Source organism: Rana temporaria, chromosome 10 (assembly GCF_905171775.1).
Source record: "Rana temporaria chromosome 10, aRanTem1.1, whole genome shotgun sequence".
Lineage (NCBI taxonomy): Eukaryota > Metazoa > Chordata > Amphibia > Anura > Ranidae > Rana > Rana temporaria.
The window spans coordinates 941,253-964,919 of NC_053498.1; the positions used below are offsets into that span (position 1 = coordinate 941,253).

The window sequence follows — 23,667 nt, forward strand, 5'->3', positions numbered from 1 at the left end:
CCTTATTGTAGGGTGGAGTGGAACTTATTGGGAGCCAGTCTCCTTCTTGTAGGATGGAGTGGAACTTATTGGGTGCCAGTCTCCTTCTTGTAGGGTGGAGTGGAACTAATTGGGAGCTAGTCTTCTTGTTGTAGGGTGGAGTGGAACTAATTGGGAGCTAGTCTTCTTGTTGTAGGGTGGAGTGGAACTTATAGGGAGCCAGTCCCCTTCTTGTAGGGTGGAGTGGAACTTACTGGGAGTTGGTGTTACTCTTGTAGAGTGAAGTGGAATGTACTGGGGGCCAATGTTCTTCTCTTGGCATGGAGTGTACTGTGGGCCAGTGTCCTTGTTGTGGGGGGGGGGGGGGTGGCTGGGTCTGAGCATACTGGGGCTAGTGGAGTTTCCTGGAGGTCGGTGGAGTGTAGGGTGGGTCAGGGGAGAGTACTGGGGCCCGGTGTCCCTCCTGTAGGGCAGAGTTGAGAGTACTGGGGCCCGGCGTCCCTCCTGTAGGGCAGAGTGGAGTTTCCTGGAGGTCAGTGGAGTGTAGGGTGGGTCAGGGGAGAGTACTGGGGCCCGGTGTCCCTCCTGTAGGGTGGAGTGGAGAGTACTGGGGCCCGGCGTCCCTCCTGTAGGGTGGAGTGGAGAGTACTGGGGCCCGGCGTCCCTCCTGTAGGGCGGAGTGGAGAGTACTGGGGCCTGGTGTCCCTCCTGTTGGGCGGAGTGGAGAGTACTGGGGCCCGGTGTCCCTCCTGTTGGGCGGAGTGGAGAGTACTGAGGCCCGGTGTCCCTCCTGTTGGGCGGAGGGGGGAGTACTGGGGCCCGGTGTCCCTCCTGTAGGGTGGAGTGGAGAGTACTGGGGCCCGGTGTTCCTCCTGTAGGGCAGAGTGGAGAGTACTGGGGCCCGGTGTCCCTCCTGTAGGGCAAAGTGGAGTTTCCCGGAGGTCGGTGGAGTGTAGGGTGGGTCAGGGGAGAGGTCGGAGTGCTTCCATACTCTGGGTATAATTCAGTGACGGGTTGTGTACATCCAGTGCTGGATGTTGGGAGTCGGTTCTCTGCATCTACTACTACCTCAGCCATAGCAACCGCTGTGTGCAGAGATCCCTCTGCTCTGTCTCCAGGAGATGCAGAGATAAAACTGTTTACTCTTCAGGGACCTTCTCTGCTCTGTGTAACCCTTGAGATGCCAGGCTGTATTGGATTTGGTGTAACCCTTGAGATGCCAGGCTGCATTGTATTTGGTGTAACCCTTGAGATGCCAGGCTGTATTGGGTTTGGTGTAACCCTTGAGATGCCAGGCTGCATTGGGTTTGGTGTAACCCTTGAGATGCCAGGCTGTATTGGGTTTGGTGTAACCCTTGAGATGCCAGGCTGTATTGTATTTGGTGTAACCCTTGAGATGCCAGGCTGTATTGGGTTTGGTGTAACCCTTGAGATGCCAGGCTGCATTGGATTTGGTGTAACCCTTGAGATGCCAGGCTGTACTGGATTTGGTGTAACCCTTGAGATGCCAGGCTGTACTGGATTTGGTGTAACCCTTGAGATGCCAGGCTGTATTGGATTTGGTGTAACCCTTGAGAGAGATGCCAGGCTATATTGGGTTTGGTGTAACCCTTGAGAGAGATGCCAGGCTGTATTGGGTTTGGTGTAACCCTTGAGATGCCAGGCTGCATTGGATTTGGTGTAACCCTTGAGATGCCAGGCTGCATTATATTTGGTGTAACCCTTGAGATGCCAGGCTATATTGGATTTGGTGTAACCCTTGAGATGCCAGGCTGTACTGGATTTGGTGTAACCCTTGAGATGCCAGGCTGTAGCGAGCTCTGTTTTGGTGTAACCCTTGAGATGCCAGGCTGTATTGGATTTGGTGTAACCCTTGAGATGCCAGGCTGTAGCGAGCTCTGTTTTGGTGTAACCCTTGAGATGCCAGGCTGTAGCGAGCTCTGTTTTGGTGTAACCCTTGAGATGCCAGGCTGTATTGTATTTGGTGTAACCCTTGAGATGCCAGGCTGTATTGTATTTGGTGTAACCCTTGAGATGCCAGGCTGTATTGTATTGGGTGTAACCCTTGAGATGCCAGGCTGTTTTGGGTTTGGTGTAACCCTTGAGATGCCAGGCTGCATTGGATTTGGTGTAACCCTTGAGATGCCAGGCTGCATTGCATTTGGTGTAACCCTTGAGATGCCAGGCTGCATTGGATTTGGTGTAACCCTTGAGATGCCAGGCTGTATTGGATTTGCTGTAACCCTTGAGATGCCAGGCTGTAGCGAGCTCTGTTTTGGTGTAACCTTTGAGATTCCAGGCTGTACTGGATTTGGTGTAACCCTTGAGATGCCAGGCTGTATTGAGTTTGGTGTAACCCTTGAGATGCCAGGCTGCATTGGATTTGGTGTAACCCTTGAGATGCCAGGCTGTATTGGATTTGCTGTAACCCTTGAGATGCCAGGCTGTACTGGATTTGGTGTAACCCTTGAGATGCCAGGCTGTTTTGGGTTTGGTGTAACCCTTGAGATGCCAGGCTGTATTGGATTTGGTGTAACCCTTGAGATGCCAGGCTGCATTGGATTTGGTGTAACCCTTGAGATGCCAGGCTGTAGCGAGCTCTGTTTTGGTGTAACCCTTGAGATGCCAGGCTGTAGCGAGCTCTGTTTTGGTGTAACCCTTGAGATGCCAGGCTGTATTGTATTTGGTGTAACCCTTGAGATGCCAGGCTGTATTGTATTTGGTGTAACCCTTGAGATGCCAGGCTGTATTGTATTGGGTGTAACCCTTGAGATGCCAGGCTGTTTTGGGTTTGGTGTAACCCTTGAGATGCCAGGCTGCATTGGATTTGGTGTAACCCTTGAGATGCCAGGCTGCATTGCATTTGGTGTAACCCTTGAGATGCCAGGCTGCATTGGATTTGGTGTAACCCTTGAGATGCCAGGCTGTATTGGATTTGCTGTAACCCTTGAGATGCCAGGCTGTAGCGAGCTCTGTTTTGGTGTAACCTTTGAGATTCCAGGCTGTACTGGATTTGGTGTAACCCTTGAGATGCCAGGCTGTATTGAGTTTGGTGTAACCCTTGAGATGCCAGGCTGCATTGGATTTGGTGTAACCCTTGAGATGCCAGGCTGTATTGGATTTGCTGTAACCCTTGAGATGCCAGGCTGTACTGGATTTGGTGTAACCCTTGAGATGCCAGGCTGTTTTGGGTTTGGTGTAACCCTTGAGATGCCAGGCTGTATTGGATTTGGTGTAACCCTTGAGATGCCAGGCTGCATTGGATTTGGTGTAACCCTTGAGATGCCAGGCTGTAGCGAGCTCTGTTTTGGTGTAACCCTTGAGATGCCAGGCTGTAGCGAGCTCTGTTTTGGTGTAACCCTTGAGATGCCAGGCTGTATTGTATTTGGTGTAACCCTTGAGATGCCAGGCTGTTTTGGGTTTGGTGTAACCCTTGAGATGCCAGGCTGCATTGGATTTGGTGTAACCCTTGAGATGCCAGGCTGTATTGGATTTGGTGTAACCCTTGAGATGCCAGGCTGTATTGGATTTGGTGTAACCCTTGAGATGCCAGGCTGTATTGGATTTGGTGTAACCCTTGAGATGCCAGGCTGTATTGGATTTGGTGTAACCCTTGAGATGCCAGGCTGCATTGGATTTGGTGTAACCCTTGAGATGCCAGGCTGTAGCGAGCTCTGTTTTGGTGTATGTCACATAACGTGTCAGGTTGTACTTTGTCCCGTCCAGCCCCCCACCCCCCACAGAGGTCCTTTTCAGAGATGTTTGGTAGTCGGGTCTGTAGCCCAGCTGGGGGTCATCTGTTCAGTTCATCCTTCCTCCCAGCTGGAAGGTATCGGGAGGAGTGGAGAGGATGGGATGGAGGAGGGGAGGGTAGCAGCATCTTCTCTCTCCATCTCTCTCATCCGCAGGAGATGATGAGGAGCAGCTGCAGGAGAGCTCGCCTGTCCTCCTCCGATCCTCGCTCCCTACATTGGACGGCACACGGTCTCTTCCTCGTCTCCGGTGAGTACACGGCTGCTCCCGTCCCCCATGTCTGGGGCTTTGTGTATGGAGCCGGTGGGTGGCGGGTGATGGGCTCGGTGCAGGAAGGTTATACAGACGGGTACAGGTCGGAGAATCGGGTTATTGACATCAGTTGGGGGGTCTCTCCCCCCCCCCCCCTGCACATTGCGTAACTTGTACCCCCGTCATGTCATCTTTGACCTTCTCCGGGGCGACGCGGCGTGCTGCATTGTCTGCGCTGCGGAGACAGATCTGCCGATAGGATGATAGGTGGTGTCACCTTCAGCGCAGTCCTTCTGGTGACAAGTGACATCGGTGTGCTGGCACCTGCAGACCCCCGGAGAATGGCGGTGACACGTGCGGATTTCACTACTCCGCGTCTGTCTCGCACTAATGAGAGACGATAAACCGTTCGCAGTATACGACGCACGTTTTGGGGTCCCGTGCAATCAGGATGACCGTGAGATCTGCCGCCGAGTGCACAATACCGCGCGCAGCGCTCCTCATTCCCTACAATGTTACACGCCGGGCGTTCGGTCCTGTCATCAGAACATTTCCTGCGCAGGTTGGACAGCATGAGGCAACACAGACAGTTCTTAGTTCAGTCACGTTCATGAGGTCCATTGCTTGGCTGACGCTTCCATGGTTTGCCGCAATAGAGAATAGCGCAGCGGAAGGTTTGCGGCGGTCTTTATTTCTAACATATGATGGCGGTGGCGGCCTAGGAAGATGGCGTCTCCGGGACATGCGAGCGTAAAAAATGAAATTCACAATGTTGTCTTTCATCTTTTCCTTCCTATGGATTGTTCCTTTTACATTATCGCTGATTTCACCCTTGCTTTATCCCCTCCCCCCCCACATACTGCGTTCACTTTGTCCTTTTGCCAATTTGACATTTTCGAAAAATTGCGCACGTCTCATTTTTCATAGCTGGCGCTTCAAGGCAGACGATAAAAGTCCGGCCGGGATCGCGCCGTCGTATGCTGCTGGCGGTTACCCTATGGCTGGGCAGCTGGTAGACCGGCAATATGGACTAATACATCTGCGCAGTGCGGTCTATATTGCGGTCTGTGCGCTGAATATGGGCGGCCATAGAGAATAACTGTCTCCCCATCCCCCCCCCCCACCTTCACCTTGGCAATGGGGTTGACGGCTTTTCTGGGAAAAATGCCGGCTTTATGGTCTATTTATTTTTCGTAACATTGGCTGGAAGTCCCATTGTTTTCGGCCAAATGGCAACCCTACTTGGCACATACGCCAGACAGACGCCGGATATTTTCTCTGTGGCTGCCCCACTTTGGATTTTGGCTGAATTGCATGGCATTTTCTTTAGGCCCCCATTGACTTAGTGTGGGACAACAGCAAGGGCCAGAGATTGAGGTTGGTGTGGACCAAGGTTGGGGGGGGGGGGGGTTGGTCTCTGTTGGCCAGCAGTGAGGGTTTGGGGGGTGGGGTGGTGTTGGGCCAGCAGTGGAGGTTTGGTGGGGGGGGTGTTGTGTTGGCCATCAGTGAGGGTTTGCGAGAGGGTTGTGTTGAGCCAGCAGTGGATGTTTGGGGGGCTCCGTGTTGGGCCAGCAGTGAGGGTTTGGGGCGGCAGGGGGTTTGTGTTGGCTAGCAGTGAGGTTTTGGGGGGGCTTGTGTTGGCCTCAGTGAGGGTTGTGCTGACCAGCAGTGAGGGTTGGGGGGGGGGGTTGTGTTGGGCCAGCAGTGGAGGTTTGGGGGGGTTGTGTTGGCCAGCAGTGAGGGTTTTGGGGGGGCTTGTGTTGGGCTAGCAGTTGAGGTTTGGAGGGGGTTGTGTTGGCCAGCAGTGAGGGTTTTGGGGGGCTTGTGTTGGGCTAGCAGTTGAGGTTTGGAGGGGGTTGTGTTGGCCAGCAGTGAGGGTTTTGGGGGGGCTTGTGTTGGGCTAGCAGTTGAGGTTTGGAGGGGGTTGTGTTGGCCAGCAGTGAGGGTTTTGGGGGGCTTGTGTTGGCTGTCAGTGAGGGTTTGGGAGAGGGTTATGCTGACCAGCAGTGAGGGTTGGGGGCGTTTGTGTCGGCCAGCAGTGAGGGTTTGGGGGGCTTGTGTCGGCAAGCAGTGTGGGTTTGGGAGAGGGTTGTGCTGACCAGCAGTGAGGGTTTGCAGGATATAATGATTTTAGGGAATTATGAAAGTGGGCCAGCGCAGAGGGCCGGTGGGTGGGGGGGGGGGGGTCAGGTAATCATTCTGGGCAAGCATCGGGGACCTAAGGCAAGAGGGTGTCCTTGTTGGCTAGCAGTTAGGACACTGGGGTATCAGTGTGGGGCAGCAGTGGGTAGGAAGAGGGTGCTGTTGCAGTGAAGGGCTGTTGGGTGTGGGGTATCAGTATGGGGCAGCAGTGGGTGGGAAGAGGGTGCTGTTGCAGTGAAGGGCTGTTGGGTGTGGGGTATCAGTATGGGGCAGCAGTGGGTAGGAAGAGGGTGCTGTTGCAGTGAAGGGCTGTTGGGTGTGGGGTATCAGTATGGGGCAGCAGTGGGTGGGAAGAGGGTGCTGTTGCAGTGAAGGGCTGTTGGGTGTGGGGTATCAGTATGGGGCAGCAGTGGGAACCTGAGGGAAGAGGGTGCCTTTGTTAGTTAGCAGTGAGGTGCCTGGGAAGGGGGATCATTATATGAGTGGTCTAGCAGTGAGGTGCCTGGGAAGGGGGATCATTATATGAGTGGTCTAGCAGTGAGGTGTCTGGGAAGGGGGATCATTATATGAGTGATCTAGCAGTGAGGTGTCTGAAGGGGGATCATTATATGAGTGGTCTAGCAGTGAGGTGCCTGGGAAGGAGGATCATTATATGAGTGGTCTAGCAGTGAGGTGTCTGGGAAGGGGGATCATTATATGAGTGGTCTAGCAGTGAGGTGTCTGGGAAGGGGGATCATTATGAGTGGTCTAGCAGTGAGGTGTCTGGGAAGGGGGATCATTATATGAGTGGTCTAGCAGTGAGGTGTCTGGGAATGTGGATCATTATATGAGTGGTCTAGCAGTGAGGTGCCTGGGAATAGGGATCATTATATGAGTGGTCTAGCAGTGAGGTGTCTGGGAAGGGGGATCATTATATGAGTGGTCTAGCAGTGAGGTGCCTGGGAAGTGGGATCATTATATGAGTGGTCTAGCAGTGAGGTGTCTGGGAATGTGGATCATTATATGAGTGGTCTAGCAGTGAGGTGCCTGGGAAGGGGGATCATTATATGAGTGGTCTAGCAGTGAGGTGTCTGGGAAGGGGGATCATTATATGAGTGGTCTAGCAGTGAGGTGCCTGGGAATGGGGATCATTATATGAGTGGTCTAGCAGTGAGGTGCCTGGGAATGGGGATCATTATATGAGTGGTCTAGCAGTGAGGTGTCTGGGAATGTGGATCATTATATGAGTGGTCTAGCAGTGAGGTGCCTGGGAATGGGGATCATTATATGAGTGGTCTAGCAGTGAGGTGTCTGGGAAGGGGGATCATTATATGAGTGGTCTAGCAGTGAGGTGTCTGGGAAGGGGGATCATTATATGAGTGGTCTAGCAGTGAGGTGTCTGGGAATGTGGATCATTATATGAGTGGTCTAGCAGTGAGGTGCCTGGGAATGGGGATCATTATATGAGTGGTCTAGCAGTGAGGTGTCTGGGAAGGGGGATCATTATATGAGTGGTCTAGCAGTGAGGTGTCTGGGAAGGGGGATCATTATATGAGTGGTCTAGCAGTGAGGTGCCTGGGAAGGAGGATCATTATATGAGTGGTCTAGCAGTGAGGTGTCTGGGAAGGGGGATCATTGTATGAGTGGTCTACCAGTGAGGTGTCTGGGAAGGGGGATCATTCTATGAGTGGTCTAGCAGTGAGGTGCCTGGGAAGGGGGATCATTATATGAGTGGTCTAGCAGTGAGGTGTCTGGGAATGTGGATCATTATATGAGTGGTCTAGCAGTGAGGTGTCTGGGAAGGGGGATCATTATGAGTGGTCTAGCAGTGAGGTGTCTGGGAAGGGGGATCATTATGAGTGATCTAGCAGTGAGGTGCCTGGGAATGGGGATCATTATATGAGTGATCTAGCAGTGAGGTGCCTGGGAAGGGGGATCATTATATGAGTGGTCTAGCAGTGAGGTGCCTGGGAAGGGGGATCATTGTATGAGTGATCTAGCAGTGAGGTGCCTGGGAAGGGGGATCATTATATGAGTGGTCTAGCAGTGAGGTGTCTGGGAAGGGGGATCATTATGAGTGGTCTAGCAGTGAGGTGTCTGGGAAGGGGGATCATTATGAGTGGTCTAGCAGTGAGGTGTCTGGGAAGGGGGATCATTATGAGTGATCTAGCAGTGAGGTGCCTGGGAATGGGGATCATTATATGAGTGATCTAGCAGTGAGGTGCCTGGGAAGGGGGATCATTATATGAGTGGTCTAGCAGTGAGGTGCCTGGGAAGGGGGATCATTGTATGAGTGGTCTAGCAGTGAGGTGCCTGGGAAGGGGGATCATTATATGAGTGGTCTAGCAGTGAGGTGCCTGGGAAGGGGCATCATTATATGAGTGGTCTAGCAGTGAGGTGCCTGGGAAGGGGGATCATTATATGAGTGGTCTATGGGATTTGTAGAGCCCCATAGAGCGTACCAGGCAGGACAGTCTTTGTGGTGGCCGAGAATCTACAATACACCTCCGTACTTCTTGGTAAATGGTCGATGTTGGATCGGTGCTGCTGACCTCCCCTCCCCCCTCTATCGGGACGTCATAATGGACACAATGGTGGAAGTGTCCCTGGAAGGTCACGTTCCGTCAGCTCTGAGATCCTCACCATGGGAGATGTGTCCTTCATATGTGGCCTCCTCCTCTGTCCTCCCTCCCGGGTGTGCGGCCTTCACCTCGGTGTAGACATATTTTTCCATCTCTAATATCTGAGCCACACACACGGGTGGGGTGTGTGGTGCAAACTGCCTGGACTCCGTCCTACTGGAGACCCAATGAGAACTTGTATAGACTGGGGGGCTCAGGAGTACATATGTGGGGTACATTCCTGCTCCCATCTATGAGAGTCCCCCACGTTGGGGCGTGTATTGTGGGAGTCCCCCACGTTGGGGCGTGTATTGTGGGAGTCCCCCACGTTGGGGCGTGTATTGTGGGAGTCCCCCACGTTGGGGCGTGTATTGTGGGAGTCCCCCACGTTGGGGCGTGTATTGAGGGAGTCCCCCACGTTGGGGCGTGTATTGAGGGAGTCCCCCACATTGGGGCGTGTATTGTGGGAGTCCCCCACGTTGGGGCGTGTATTGTGGGAGTCCCCCACGTTGGGGCGTGTATTGTGGGAGTCCCCCACGTTGGGGCGTGTATTGTGGGAGTCCCCCACGTTGGGGCGTGTATTGTGGGAGTCCCCCACGTTGGGGCGTGTATTGAGGGAGTCCCCCACGTTGGGGCGTGTATTGAGGGAGTCCCCCACGTTGGGGCGTGTATTGAGGGAGTCCCCCACGTTGGGGCGTGTATTGAGGGAGTCCCCCACGTTGGGGCGTGTATTGAGGGAGTCCCCCACGTTGGGGCGTGTATTGAGGGAGTCCCCCACGTTGGGGCGTGTATTGAGGGAGTCCCCCACGTTAGACATGAGGGGCCCCCCCCCAACATTTTTAGAGTCCGTGGACGAGGAGATTGGTCCCGCACATCCGCAGGCAGTGCCATCAATCTTCCCGATGCCGGGCTCTCCGTCGGGCAAATTAGGCGACCGCGAGGCCCCTGTGAGCGCGAGGCCTTAGGCGACCACCTAATTAAAGAGCCGCCTCTGACCAACGTTGGGATATGAATAGCAATAGACGAAGATCGGAGCACTTGGTTGTTTGACCCATTAAAAGATCAGGACCTGACTCTCTTCTCGGAGAACCAATCGCAGCACAGCGGCCTCCCCCGCACTAGTAATTGCTGTGTGTACATGACGGGTTCTCTTCGATGATCCGCCTGCCTCCCTGGGCTGTTGGTGAAGTTGGCGTGTTTTTTTTTTCTTCGCAGTAAATCCTCCTCGCCGCTCCGGAGACGGCCAATCCTTTAAGTTAATTTGTTGAAATCGTCTAATTAAAGGGAATAATTGCGGAGATGATCGTCCTGATTGTGGATGAGACAATTAGACCGGCTGGGAACCGGCTCATCGTGACACCGAGGAGCTGCTGGGATTAGAGTGTGAGCTCCCCGGAGCAGTCCCCTCACATGTCAGTTTCTGGGCCTCTGTTCCTGCAGGCAGTTGCTCCCTGGGCCTCTGTTCCTGCAGGCAGTTGCTCCCTGGGCCTCTGTTCCTGCAGGCAGTTGCTCCCTGGGCCTCTGTTTCTGCAGGCAGTTGCTCCCTGGGCCTCTGTTCCTGCAGGCAGTTGCTCCCTGGGCCTCTGTTCCTGCAGGCAGTTGCTCTCTAGGCCTCTGTTCCTGCAGGCAGTTGCTCCCTGGGCCTCTGTTCCTGCAGGCAGTTGCTCCCTGGGCCTCTGTTCCTGCAGGCAGTTGCTCCCTGGGCCTCTGTTCCTGCAGGCAGTTGCTCCCTGGGCCTCTGTTCCTGCAGGCAGTTGCTCCCTGGGCCTCTGTTCCTGCAGGCAGTTGCTCCCTGGGCCTCTGTTCCTGCAGGCAGTTGCTCCCTGGGCCTCTGTTCCTGCAGGCAGTTGCTCCCTGGGCCTCTGTTCCTGCAGGCAGTTGCTCCCTGGGCCTCTGTTCTTGCAGGCAGTTGCTCCCTGGGCCTCTGTTCTTGCAGGCAGTTGTTCCCTGGGCCTCTGTTCCTGGAGGCAGTTGCTCCCTAGGCCTCTGTCCCCGGAGGCAATTGCTCCCTGGGCCTCTGTTCCTGCCGATAGTTGCACTCTGGATCTCTGTTCTGGGGGTTAGTTCCTTAATGACTGTGCCTCTGTCCCTGGGGTTAGTTCCTCCCAGAGCCTCTGTCCCTGGGGTTTGTTCCTCAATGGCTGGGCCTCTGTTCCTGGGGTTAGTTCCTTCCTGGCTGGGCCTCTGTTCCAGGGGTTAGTCCCTCTATAGGCCTCTGTTCCTGCAGGTAGTTCCTCCCATGGGCCTCTGTTCCTGGAGGCAGTTGTTCCCTGGGCCTCTGTTCCTGGAGGCAGTTGCTCCCTGGGCCTTTGTTCCTGCAGGTAGTTCCTCCCATGGGCCTCTGTTCCTGGAGGCAGTTGCTCCCTGGGCCTTTGTTCCTGCAGGTAGTTCCTCCCATGGGCCTGTGTTCCTGCAGGTAGTTCCTCCCATGGGCCTTTGTTCCTGGAGGTAGTTCCTCCTATGGGCCTATGTTCCTGCAGGTAGTTTCTTCCATGGGCCTTTTTTTCCTGCAGGTAGTTCCACCCATGGGCCTATGTTCCTGCAGGTAGTTCCTCCCATGGGCCTGTGTTCCTGCAGGTAGTTCCTCCCATGGGCCTTTGTTCCTGGAGGTAGTTCCTCCCATGGGCCTATGTTCCTGCAGGTAGTTTCTTCCATGGGCCTTTTTTTCCTGCAGGTAGTTCCTCCCATGGGCCTTTGTTCCTGCAGGTAGTTCCACCCATGGGCCTTTGTTCCTGCAGGTAGTTCCACCCATGGGCCTATGTTCCCGCAGGTAGTTCCTCCCATGGGCCTTTGTTCCTGCAGGTAGTTCCTCCTATGGGCCTTTGTTCCTGCAGGTAGTTCCTCCCATGGGCCTTTGTTCCTGCAGGTAGTTCCACCCATGGGCCTTTGTTCCTGCAGGTAGTTCCACCCATGGGCCTATGTTCCCGCAGGTAGTTCCTCCCATGGGCCTTTGTTCCTGCAGGTAGTTTCTCCCATGGGCCTGTGTTCCTGCAGGTAGTTTCTCCCATGGGCCTGTGTTCCTGCAGGTAGTTCCTCCCATGGGCCTGTGTTCCTGCAGGTAGTTCCTCCCATGGGCCTGTGTTCCTGCAGGTAGTTCCTCCCATGGGCCTGTGTTCCTGCAGGTAGTTCCTCCCATGGGCCTTTGTTCCTGCAGGTAGTTCCTCCTATGGGCCTTTGTTCCTGCAGGTAGTTCCTCCCATGGGCCTTTGTTCCTGCAGGTAGTTCCTCCCATGGGCCTTTGTTCCTGGAGGTAGTTCCTCCATGTCTGGGCCTGTGTTCCTGCAGGTAGTTCCTCCCATGGGCCTGTGTTCCTGCAGGTAGTTCCTCCATGTCTGGGCCTGTGTTCCTGCAGGTAGTTCCTCCATGTCTGGGCCTCGGTTGTTTTGCTGCCTGTCTTTTCCCAGATGTTGGATCTTCAGAAGTCCTCCACATTTATTCTCAGACGTCTCGCCGTATTCACGTGAATGTAAATCTGGGCCTGGCGCTGCCATTGTGGGGCCCCGGAGGTGAATTCCTGGCGCTGCCATTGTGGGGCCCCGGAGGTGAATTCCTGGCGCTGCCATTGTGGGGCCCCGGAGGTGAATTCCTGGCGCTGCCATTGCGGGGCCCCGGAGGTGAATTCCTGGCGCTGCCATTGCGGGGCCCCGGAGGTGAATTCCTGGCGCTGCCATGGCGGGGCCCCGGAGGTGAATTCCTGGCGCTGCCATGGCGGGGCCCCGGAGGTGAATTCCTGGCGCTGCCATTGCGGGGCCCCGGAGGTGAATTCCTGGCGCTGCCATGGCGGGGCCCCGGAGGTGAATTCCTATCCTGACACTTCTGAACATTTGTATAATTACAGCCTAATAAGATTCCTATGAATATTTCACAAGGTGCCGATGTGCCGCCGGGATTTGTAATGAGAAGCGAGTTTTAGGATGAAAGAGATCGCGGAGGAGAAGACGGGAGAGATCACCAGTCGGGGGTCCCCTTTACCTGCCCCCCGCTCTCGGGGAACGCCAACCCTTGTGTCCCGAAGTTCCGTAATTTACTGCACATCGCCTGCCGGGTACTTCACATCCCGAAATGTAGAACCCTTCCAAAACTCCCGATTTTACAAAAGGAAAGCATTCCATACATCAAAGAATAGTCAACACGAAGGGCACAGTACAGGGGGGAGGGTCAGGAGGGCACAGTACAGGGGAGGGGGGGTTCAGGAGGGCACAGTACGGGGGGGGGTTTCAGGAGGGCACAATACTGGGTTCAGGAGGGCACAGTACAGGGGGGGTCAGGAGGGCACAGTCCGAAGGGAGGGGGTGTCAGGAGGGCACAATACTGGGTTTGGAAGGGCACAGTACAACGGGAGTCAGTAGGGCACAGTATGGGGGGGGGGTCAGGAGGGCACAGTACAGGGGGGGTGTCAGGAGGGCACAGTACTGGGTTCAGGAGGGCACATTACAGGGGGTTCAGGAGGGCACAGTACAGAGGGGGATGTGTCAGGAGGGCACAATACTGGGTTCAGGAGGGTACAGTACAGGGGGGGGTCAGGAGAGCACAGTACGGGGGGGTCAGGAGGGCACAGTACAGGGGGGGTGTGAGGAGGGCACAGTACTGGGTTCAGGAGGGCACATTACAGGGGGGGGGGGTCACGAGGGCACAGTACAGAGGGGGATGTGTCAGGAGGGCACAATACTGGGTTCAGGAGGGTACAGTACAGGGGGGGGGGTCAGGAGGGCACAGTACAGGGGGGGTGTCAGGAGGGCACAGTACTGGGTTCAGGAGGGCACATTACGGGGGGGGGGGGGGTCAGGAGAGCACAATACTGGGTTCAGGAGGTTACAGTACAGGGGGGGTGTCAGGAGGGCACAATACGGGGGGGGGCCAGGAGGGCACAGTACGGGGGGGGGGGGTCAGGAGGGCACAGTACGGGGGGGGGGGGGTCAGGAGGGCACAGTACAGGGGAAGGGGGTGGTCAGGAGGGCACAGTACGGGGAGGGGGGTCAGGAGGGCACAGTACAGGGGGGGGGATCAGGAGGGCACAATGCTGGGTTCAGGAGGGCACAGAATATGTTTCGGGACACGACCATATCGGCACAGTTTTAGTAAAAACCGGCAAATCCGGGACAGATGGCAAGTATGATGTAATGCAAGATTATTGTGGGGGCCCCCATGTACCCGGGGACCCTGGGCAGTGCCCAGGAGTTCCCCCTGCATTAAGATGGCCCTGACTCCTCCCAATTTAGACTCCATTATTGGCGGGTGTCTAGTTGGACCTCCTGCCCCAAGTTATGCTCCTTCACCCCCTTCCTGGATAAACAGCCTTCTAATAATTGGTGCTACGGATAGAACCAACCCACAGAATTCAGGGAGAACCCGGGCCGGCGCCTGTTACTCTGACACTGCCTGTACTGCTCAGCGCCGGGGTTCTGAGTTCACTTCCCACCAGCGAGGCCCTCTGCTTGTGCGTTGCCTTTGGCAGACTGACGTGCCTTGGTATATGTCGGCACTATATATATAAATTCCCGGTTCCTAGTCTGAAGGCCCGGACCCCGCCTCCTCATCGGCTTATTCTTTATTCTCAGGATCTTTGTTCCGTCTCATCAAAGACTCGCCGTCCCGCGACTCCGCCGCAAAAAACTGCTGGAGGACTTAAAAGCAATCGGACTTCAAACGGCTGAACTGATTTCACCTCCCAGCTGAAGTGCCCTGTGATTGCTGCCAGTGGCGGGCAGGGGAGGGGCTACTCCTCGGATAGCGGGTGTATGGTCATGTGACTACAGGATGAGCGGGTCACCCCACCAAAAAGTGACCCCTTGCTTATCGGGGGAGACTGGTGGGCCGAGTCGCCTCCTGGAGTCTTTATTACCTGTACAGGTAAAGCTCCACCATGATTCCCGGCTCTGCTCCTGTCCAAAAGGGAGTTTTGGGGGTTCACCCCCCCTATGGGTTTTCCCTCCCACCGTGGCGTGTGTTCTGTGCCCACCTCTGTGTATTCCTGCCCTATGGGGTGCTCCTGCCCACCTCTGTGTATACCTGCCCTATGGGTTGCTCCTGCCCACCTCTGTGTATTCCTGCCCTATGGGTTGCTCCTGTCCACCTCTGTATGTTCCTGCCCACCTCTGTGTATTCCTGCCCCCATGGGGTGCTCCTGCCCACCTGTGTATACCTGCCCTATGGGTTTTCCCTCCCACCGTGGCGTGTGTTCTGTGCCCATGGGGTGCTCCTGTCTACCTCTGTGTATTCCTGCCCCCATGGGGTGCTCCTGTCTACCTCTGTGTATTCCTGCCCCCATGAGGTGCTCCTGCCCACCTCTGTGTGTTTCTCTGCCCATGGGTTGCTCCTGCCCACCTCTGTGTATTCCTTCCCCCATGGGTTGCTCCTGCCCACCTCTGTGTGTTCCTACCCCTATGGGTTGCTACTGCCCACCTCTGTGTATTCCTGCCCCATGGGTTGCTCCTGCCCTCCTCCTGTGTATTCCTGCCCCATGGGTTGCTCCTGCCCACCTCTGTGTATTCCTGCCCCCATGGGTTGCTCCTGCCCACCTCTGTATGTTCCTGCCCACCTCTGTGTGTTCCTGCCCCCATAGGTTGCTCCTGTCCCCATAGGTTGCTCCTGTCCACCTCTGTGTATTCCTGCCCCATGGGTTGCTCCTGCCCACCTCTGTATGTTCCTGCCCCAATGGGGTGTTCCTGCCCACCTCTGTGTGTTCCTGCCCCCATGGGTTGCTCCTGTCCACCTCTGTGTATTCCTGCCCCATGGGTTGCTCCTGCCCACCTCTGTGTGTTTTTGCCCCATGGGTTGCTCCTGCCCACCTCTGTGTATTCCTGCCCCATGGGTTGCTCCTGCCCACCTCTGTATGTTCCTGCCCCAATGGGGTGTTCCTGCCCACCTCTGTGTGTTCCTGCCCCCATGGGTTGCTCCTGTCCACCTCTGTGTATTCCTGCCCCATGGGTTGCTCCTGCCCACCTCTGTGTGTTCCTGCCCCATGGGTTGCTCCTGCCCACCTCTGTGTGTTCCTGTGCCCTTGGGGTGCTCCTGCCCACCTCTGTGTGTTTCTCTGTCCATGGGTTGCTCCTGCCCACCTCTGTGTGTTTCTCTGTCCATGGGTTGCTCCTGCCCACCTCTGTGTGTTTCTCTTTCCATGGGTTGCTCCTGCCCACCTCTGTGTGTTGCTGCCCCCATGGGTTGCTCCTGCCCACCTGTGTGTGTTCCTGCCCCATGGGTTGCTCCTGCCCACCTCTGTGTGTTTCTCTGCCCATGGGGTGCTCCTGCCCACCTTTGTGTGTTTCTCTGCCCATGGGTTGCTTCTGCCCACCTCTGTGTATTCCTACCCCCATGGGTTGCTCCTGCCCACCTTTGTGTGTTTCTCTGCCCATGGGTTGCTCCTGCCCACCTCTGTGTGTTTCTCTGCCCATGGGTTGCTCCTGCCCACCTCTGTGTGTTCCTGTGCCCTTGGGGTGCTCCTGTCCCATGGGTTGCTCCTGCCCACCTCTGTGTATTCCTGCCCCATGGGTTGCTCCTGCCCACCTCTGTATGTTCCTGCCCCAATGGGGTGTTCCTGCCCACCTCTGTGTGTTCCTGCCCCCATGGGTTGCTCCTGTCCACCTCTGTGTATTCCTGCCCCATGGGTTGCTCCTGCCCACCTCTGTGTGTTCCTGCCCCATGGGTTGCTCCTGCCCACCTCTGTGTGTTCCTGTGCCCTTGGGGTGCTCCTGCCCACCTCTGTGTGTTTCTCTGTCCATGGGTTGCTCCTGCCCACCTCTGTGTGTTTCTCTGTCCATGGGTTGCTCCTGCCCACCTCTGTGTGTTTCTCTTTCCATGGGTTGCTCCTGCCCACCTCTGTGTGTTGCTGCCCCCATGGGTTGCTCCTGCCCACCTGTGTGTGTTCCTGCCCCATGGGTTGCTCCTGCCCACCTCTGTGTGTTTCTCTGCCCATGGGGTGCTCCTGCCCACCTTTGTGTGTTTCTCTGCCCATGGGTTGCTTCTGCCCACCTCTGTGTATTCCTACCCCCATGGGTTGCTCCTGCCCACCTTTGTGTGTTTCTCTGCCCATGGGTTGCTCCTGCCCACCTCTGTGTGTTTCTCTGCCCATGGGTTGCTCCTGCCCACCTCTGTGTGTTCCTGTGCCCTTGGGGTGCTCCTGTCCCATGGGTTGCTCCTGCCCACCTCTGTGTGTTCCTGTGCCCTTGGGGTGCTCCTGTCCCATGGGGTGCTCCTGCCCACCTCTGTGTGTTTTTGCTCCCCCACCAATAATATAAAATAAATGGAGTGTGGCGCCTGTACTGGCTCCTCTGTAGTAAATGTTGGGGAAGGGTTGGTACATTGAGCGCTGTGTCTATAGATTGCGGGACCCTCCAATCATAAGAGGCGCCAATTGAAGCTCCCGGCAATGGCCCTCATGGGCGGGGCTAGGCAGTCCATAGACTGGAATATCTCTTCAATGGAAACAATGTTACTGTGTGGTGGGATTGGATACATTTGTTTCTCTTTATATTCTACATCATTGTTTCTCCTCAAACTTTAGCAGTTAAGGCGCCCCCCAAATTATGGACAGTCTGGAGGCGCCCCCCAAATTATGTACAGTCTGGAGGCACCCCCCAAATTATGGGCAGTCTGGAGGCGCCCCCCAAATTATGGACAGTCTGGAGGCACCCCCCAAATTATGGACAGTCTGGAGGCACCCCCCAAATTATGGACAGTCTGGAGGCACCCCCCAAATTATGGACAGTCTGGAGGCACCCCCCAAATTATGGACAGTCTGGAGGCACCCCCCAAATTATGGACAGTCTCTAGGCACCCCCCAAATTATGGACAGTCTCGAGGCACCCCCCAAATTATGGACATATTCCAGGCACCCCCCAAATTATGGACAGTCTCTAGGCACCCCCCAAATTATGGACAGTCTGGAGGCACCCCTCCAAGATATGGACAATCTCGTGGCTCGCCCCAAATTATGGACAGTCTGAAGGCCCCCCCCAAATTATGGACAGTCTGGAGGCATCCCCCAAATTATGGACAGTTTCAGGCACCCCCCCAAATTATGGACAGTCTCGAGGCACCCCCCAAATTATGGACAGTCTCGAGGCACCCCCCAAATTATGGGCAGTCTGGAGGCACCCCCCAAATTATGGACAGTCTCCAACCACCATCTGTATACAAGTTTTGGGCATTTTGCCAAGGTACCCCTGAAGAAACCTAAAGGGGCACCCCAGGGGGCCCTGGTTGAAAAGGGGTGCTCTCTATACATTCTTATCATAGCCGGGCCGGTGACTGAGCTCTGCTGTATTGAAGACGGTAGATTTCAGGCACTGGACACCTCACCAAGCACCAGATCTTGTCTTTGTAGAGGTGATCGTCTCTTACTGGCTGAGCTCTGTGCTGATGGTGGAAATGTATTTATATATATATATGAGGAACTCTCACCTTCCTTCTCCTATAAGCAGTCGTTGTTCTGTTGTAATTCCCGCAGCGCAGGCTCCCCTCCCCCGAGACCCAGAGAGCAAAACAACCAGAAACCTCCAGAGCCTAAACTCTGACATTGCCGAGTATAACAACCACATCATAACGTAGGTGAGGCGCGGAGCGCTGGGCTGCAGCAGGAGGTGAGTGCACCCCACATTATCAGAACCCCCTTATTATGGGTCATTTCCTTGTATCCGGAGAGCAGTGATGTCACCGAGCACTGTGGTGTCATCTCCCTCCTCAGTGATGTCACCGGGCACTGTGGTGTCATCTCCCTCCCCAGTGATGTCACCGAGCACTGTGGTGTCATCTCCCTCCCCTGTGATGTCACCGAGCACTGTGGTGTCATCTCCCTCCCCAGTGATGTCACCGAGCACTGTGGTGTCACCTCCCTCCTCAGTGATGTCACCGAGCACTGTGGTGTCATCTCCCTCCTCAGTGATGTCACCGAGCACTGTGGTGTCACCTCCCTCCTCAGTGATGTCACCGAGCACTGCGGTGTCATCTCCCTCCCCTGTGATGTCACCGAGCACTGTGGTGTCATCTCCCTCCTCAGTGATGTCACCGAGCACTGTGGTGTCATCTCCCTCCCCTGTGATGTCACCGAGCACTGTGGTGTCATCTCCCTCCTCAGTGATGTCACCGAGCACTGTGGTGTCATCTCCCTCCTCAGTGATGTCACCGAGCACTGTGGTGTCATCTCCCTCCCCTGTGATGTCACCGAGCACTGTGGTGTCATCTCCCTCCCCAGTGATGTCACCGAGCACTGTGGTGTCATCTCCCTCCCCTGTGATGTCACCGAGCACTGTGATGTCATCTCCCTCCTCAGTGATGTCACCGAGCACTGTGGTGTCATCTCCCTCCCCTGTGATGTCACCGAGCACTGTGGTGTCATCTCCCTCCTCAGTGATGTCACCGAGCACTGTGGTGTCATCTCCCTCCCCTGTGATGTCACCGAGCACTGCGGTGTCATCTCCCTCCCCAGTGATGTCACCGAGCACTGTGGTGTCATCTCCCTCCCCTGTGATGTCACCGAGCACTGTGGTGTCATCTCCCTCCCCTGTGATGTCACCGAGCACTGTGGTGTCATCTCCCTCCTCAGTGATGTCACCGAGCACTGTGGTGTCATCTCCCTCCTCAGTGATGTCACCGAGCACTGTGGTGTCATCTCCCTCCTCAGTGATGTCACCGAGCACTGTGGTGTCCTCTCCCTCCCCTGTGATGTCACCGAGCACTGTGGTGTCATCTCCCTCCCCTGTGATGTCACCGAGCACTGTGGTGTCATCTCCCTCCCCTGTGATGTCACCGAGCACTGTGGTGTCATCTCCCTCCTCAGTGATGTCACCGAGCACTGTGGTGTCATCTCCCTCCTCAGTGATGTCACCGAGCACTGTGGTGTCATCTCCCTCCCCAGTGATGTCACCGAGCACTGTGATGTCATCTCCCTCCCCAGTGATGTCACCGAGCACTGTGGTGTCATCTCCCTCCCCTGTGATGTCACCGAGCACTGTGGTGTCATCTCCCTCCTCAGTGATGTCACCGAGCACTGTGGTGTCATCTCCCTCCCCTGTGATGTCACCGAGCACTGTGGTGTCATCTCCCTCCTCAGTGATGTCACCGAGCACTGTGGTGTCATCTCCCTCCTCAGTGATGTCACCGAGCACTGTGGTGTCATCTCTCTCCCCTGTGATGTCACCGAGCACTGTGGTGTCATTTCCCTCCCCAGTGATGTCACCGAGCACTGTGGTGTCATCTCCCTCCCCTGTGATGTCACCGAGCACTGTGGTGTCATCTCCCTCCTCTGTGATGTCACCGAGCACTGTGGTGTCCTCTCCCTCCTCAGTGATGTCGCCGAGCACTGTGGTGTCATCTCCCTCCTCAGTGATGTCACCAAGCACTGTGGTGTCATCTCCCTCCCCTGTGATGTCACCGAGCACTGTGGTGTCATCTCCCTCCCCTGTGATGTCACCGAGCACTGTGGTGTCATCTCCCTCCTCAGTGATGTCACCGAGCACTGTGGTGTCACCTCCCTCCCAAGTGATGTCACCAAGCACTGTGGTGTCATCTCCCTCCCCAGTGATGTCACCGAGCACTGTGGTGTCATCTCCCTCCTCTGTGATGTCACCGAGCACTGTGGTGTCATCTCCCTCCCCTGTGATGTCACCGAGCACTGTGGTGTCATCTCCCTCCTCTGTGATGTCACCGAGCACTGTGGTGTCATCTCCCTCCCTCAGTGATGTCACCGAGCACTGTGGTGTCATCTCCCTCCCTCAGTGATGTCACCGAGCACTGTGGTGTCACCTCCCTCCCCTGTGATGTCACCGAGCACTGTGGTGTCATCTCCCTCCTCAGTGATGTCACCGAGCACTGTGGTGTCATCTCCCTACCCTGTGATGTCACCGAGCACTGTGGTGTCATCTCCCTCCTCAGTGATGTCACCGAGCACTGTGGTGTCACCTCCCTCCCAAGTGATGTCACCAAGCACTGTGGTGTCATCTCCCTCCCCAGTGATGTCACCGAGCACTGTGGTGTCACCTCCCTCCCCTGTGATGTCACCGAGCACTGTGGTGTCATCTCCCTCCTCAGTGATGTCACCGAGCACTGTGGTGTCACCTCCCTCCCCTGTGATGTCACCGAGCACTGTGGTGTCATCTCCCTCCTCAGTGATGTCACCAAGCACTGTGGTGTCATCTCCCTACCCTGTGATGTCACCGAGCACTGTGGTGTCATCTCCCTCCCCTGTGATGTCACCGAGCACTGTGGTGTCATCTCCCTCCCAAGTGATGTCACCGAGCACTGTGGTGTCATCTCCCTCCCCTGTGATGTCACCGAGCACTGTGATGTCATCTCCCTCCTCAGTGATGTCACCGAGCACTGTGGTGTCATCTCCCTCCTCAGTGATGTCACCGAGCACTGTGGTGTCATCTCCCTCCCCTGTGATGTCACCGAGCACTGTGGTGTCATCTCCCTCCCAAGTGATGTCACAGAGCACTGTGGTGTCATCTCCCTCCCCTGTGATGTCACCGAGCACTGTGGTGTCATCTCCCTTCTCAGTGATGTCACTGAGCACTGTGGTGTCATCTCCCTCCCCAGTGATGTCACCGAGCACTGTGGTGTCATCTCCCTCCTCAGTGATGTCACCGAGCACTGTGGTGTCATCTCCCTCCTCAGTGATGTCACCGAGCACTGTGGTGTCATCTCCCTCCCCTGTGATGTCACCGAGCACTGTGGTGTCATCTCCCTCCCCAGTGATGTCACCGAGCACTGTGGTGTCATCTCCCTCCTCAGTGATGTCACCGAGCACTGTGGTGTCATCTCCCTCCCCTGTGATGTCACCGAGCACTGTGGTGTCATCTCCCTCCTCAGTGATGTCACCAAGCACTGTGGTGTCATCTCCCTCCCCAGTGATGTCACCAAGCACTGTGGTGTCATCTCCCTCCTCAGTGATGTCACCGAGCACTGTGGTGTCATCTCCCTCCCCTGTGATGTCACCGAGCACTGTGGTGTCATCTCCCTCCTCAGTGATGTCACCGAGCACTGTGGTGTCATCTCCCTCCCCAGTGATGTCACCAAGCACTGTGGTGTCATCTCCCTCCCCAGTGATGTCACCGAGCACTGTGGTGTCATCTCCCTCCCCTGTGATGTCACCGAGCACTGTGGTGTCATCTCCCTCCTCAGTGATGTCACCGAGCACTGTGGTGTCATCTCCCTCCCCAGTGATGTCACCGAGCACTGTGGTGTCATCTCCCTCCTCAGTGATGTCACCGAGCACTGTGGTGTCCTCTCCCTCCTCAGTGATGTCACCGAGCACTGTGGTGTCATCTCCCTCCTCAGTGATGTCACCGAGCACTGTGGTGTCATCTCCCTCCTCAGTGATGTCACCAAGCACTGTGGTGTCACCTCCCTCCCCTGTGATGTCACCGAGCACTGTGGTGTCATCTCCCTCCTCAGTGATGTCACCGAGCACTGTGGTGTCATCTCCCTCCCCTGTGATGTCACCGAGCACTGTGGTGTCATCTCCCTCCTCAGTGATGTCACCGAGCACTGTGGTGTCACCTCCCTCCCCTGTGATGTCACCGAGCACTGTGGTGTCATCTCCCTCCTCAGTGATGTCACCAAGCACTGTGGTGTCATCTCTCTCCCCTGTGATGTCACCGAGCACTGTGGTGTCATCTCCCTCCCCTGTGATGTCACCGAGCACTGTGGTGTCATCTCCCTCCTCAGTGATGTCACCGAGCACTGTGGTGTCACCTCCCTCCCCTGTGATGTCACCGAGCACTGTGGTGTCATCTCTCTCCCCTGTGATGTCACCGAGCACTGTGGTGTCATCTCCCTCCCCTGTGATGTCACCGAGCACTGTGATGTCATCTCCCTCCTCAGTGATGTCACCAAGCACTGTGGTGTCATCTCTCTCCCCTGTGATGTCACCGAGCACTGTGGTGTCATCTCCCTCCCCTGTGATGTCACCGAGCACTGTGGTGTCATCTCCCTCCCCTGTGATGTCACCGAGCACTGTGGTGTCATCTCCCTCCTCAGTGATGTCACCGAGCACTGTGGTGTCATCTCCCTCCTCAGTGATGTCACCGAGCACTGTGGTGTCATCTCCCTCCCAAGTGATGTCACCGAGCACTGTGGTGTCACCTCCCTCCCCTGTGATGTCACCGAGCACTGTGGTGTCATCTCCCTCCCCAGTGATGTCACCGAGCACTGTGGTGTCACCTCCCTCCCCTGTGATGTCACCGAGCACTGTGGTGTCATCTCCCTCCCCTGTGATGTCACCGAGCACTGTGATGTCATCTCCCTCCCCTGTGATGTCACCGAGCACTGTGATGTCATCTCCCTCCTCAGTGATGTCACCGAGCACTGTGGTGTCATCTCCCTCCCCTGTGATGTCACCGAGCACTGTGGTGTCATCTCCCTCCTCAGTGATGTCACCGAGCACTGTGATGTCATCTCCCTCCCCTGTGATGTCACCGAGCACTGTGGTGTCATCTCCCTCCCCTGTGATGTCACCGAGCACTGTGGTGTCATCTCCCTCCTCAGTGATGTCACCGAGCACTGTGATGTCATCTCCCTCCCCTGTGATGTCACCGAGCACTGTGGTGTCATCTCCCTCCCCTGTGATGTCACCGAGCACTGTGGTGTCATCTCCCTCCTCAGTGATGTCACCGAGCACTGTGATGTCATCTCCCTCCCCTGTGATGTCACCGAGCACTGTGATGTCATCTCCCTCCCCTGTGATGTCACCGAGCACTGTGGTGTCATCTCCCTCCCCAGGCTCAGACACATCATCATCCATCCCTTTCCTCTCTGAGGTTGGATGCAGTTACTGTTCTGCTCACTAGATGGCGCTCCTGATTCAGGCAGAGTGAGGCTCCAATGTCAGTCTGTCCAGGAAGAGAGACCGCTGAGATATAGAGAGAGACTGAGGGGCCAGGGAGAGACTGCTGAGATTAAGAGAGAGACTGAGGGGACAGGGAGAGACTGCTGAGATATAGAGAGA

At 55.9% G+C, this 23,667-nt stretch overlaps 1 protein-coding gene across 2 annotated transcripts in view; it reads left to right on the forward strand.

The window, feature by feature from the left end:
• The window catches only part of LOC120916179 (RAP1 GTPase activating protein), a 145,816-nt gene that overhangs the window by 45,627 nt on the left and 76,522 nt on the right, over positions 1 to 23,667 (forward strand). Inside the window, exon 1 of one of the 2 annotated variants that reach the window (XM_040327012.1) lies at positions 3,862 to 3,981. The exons of the other annotated variant lie outside the window; for it this stretch is intronic. The gene's annotated coding sequence lies outside the window, so the exon portion shown is untranslated. Of the gene's footprint in view, positions 1 to 3,861; positions 3,982 to 23,667 lie in introns of those variants that run through there. 2 annotated transcript variants of the gene reach the window in all.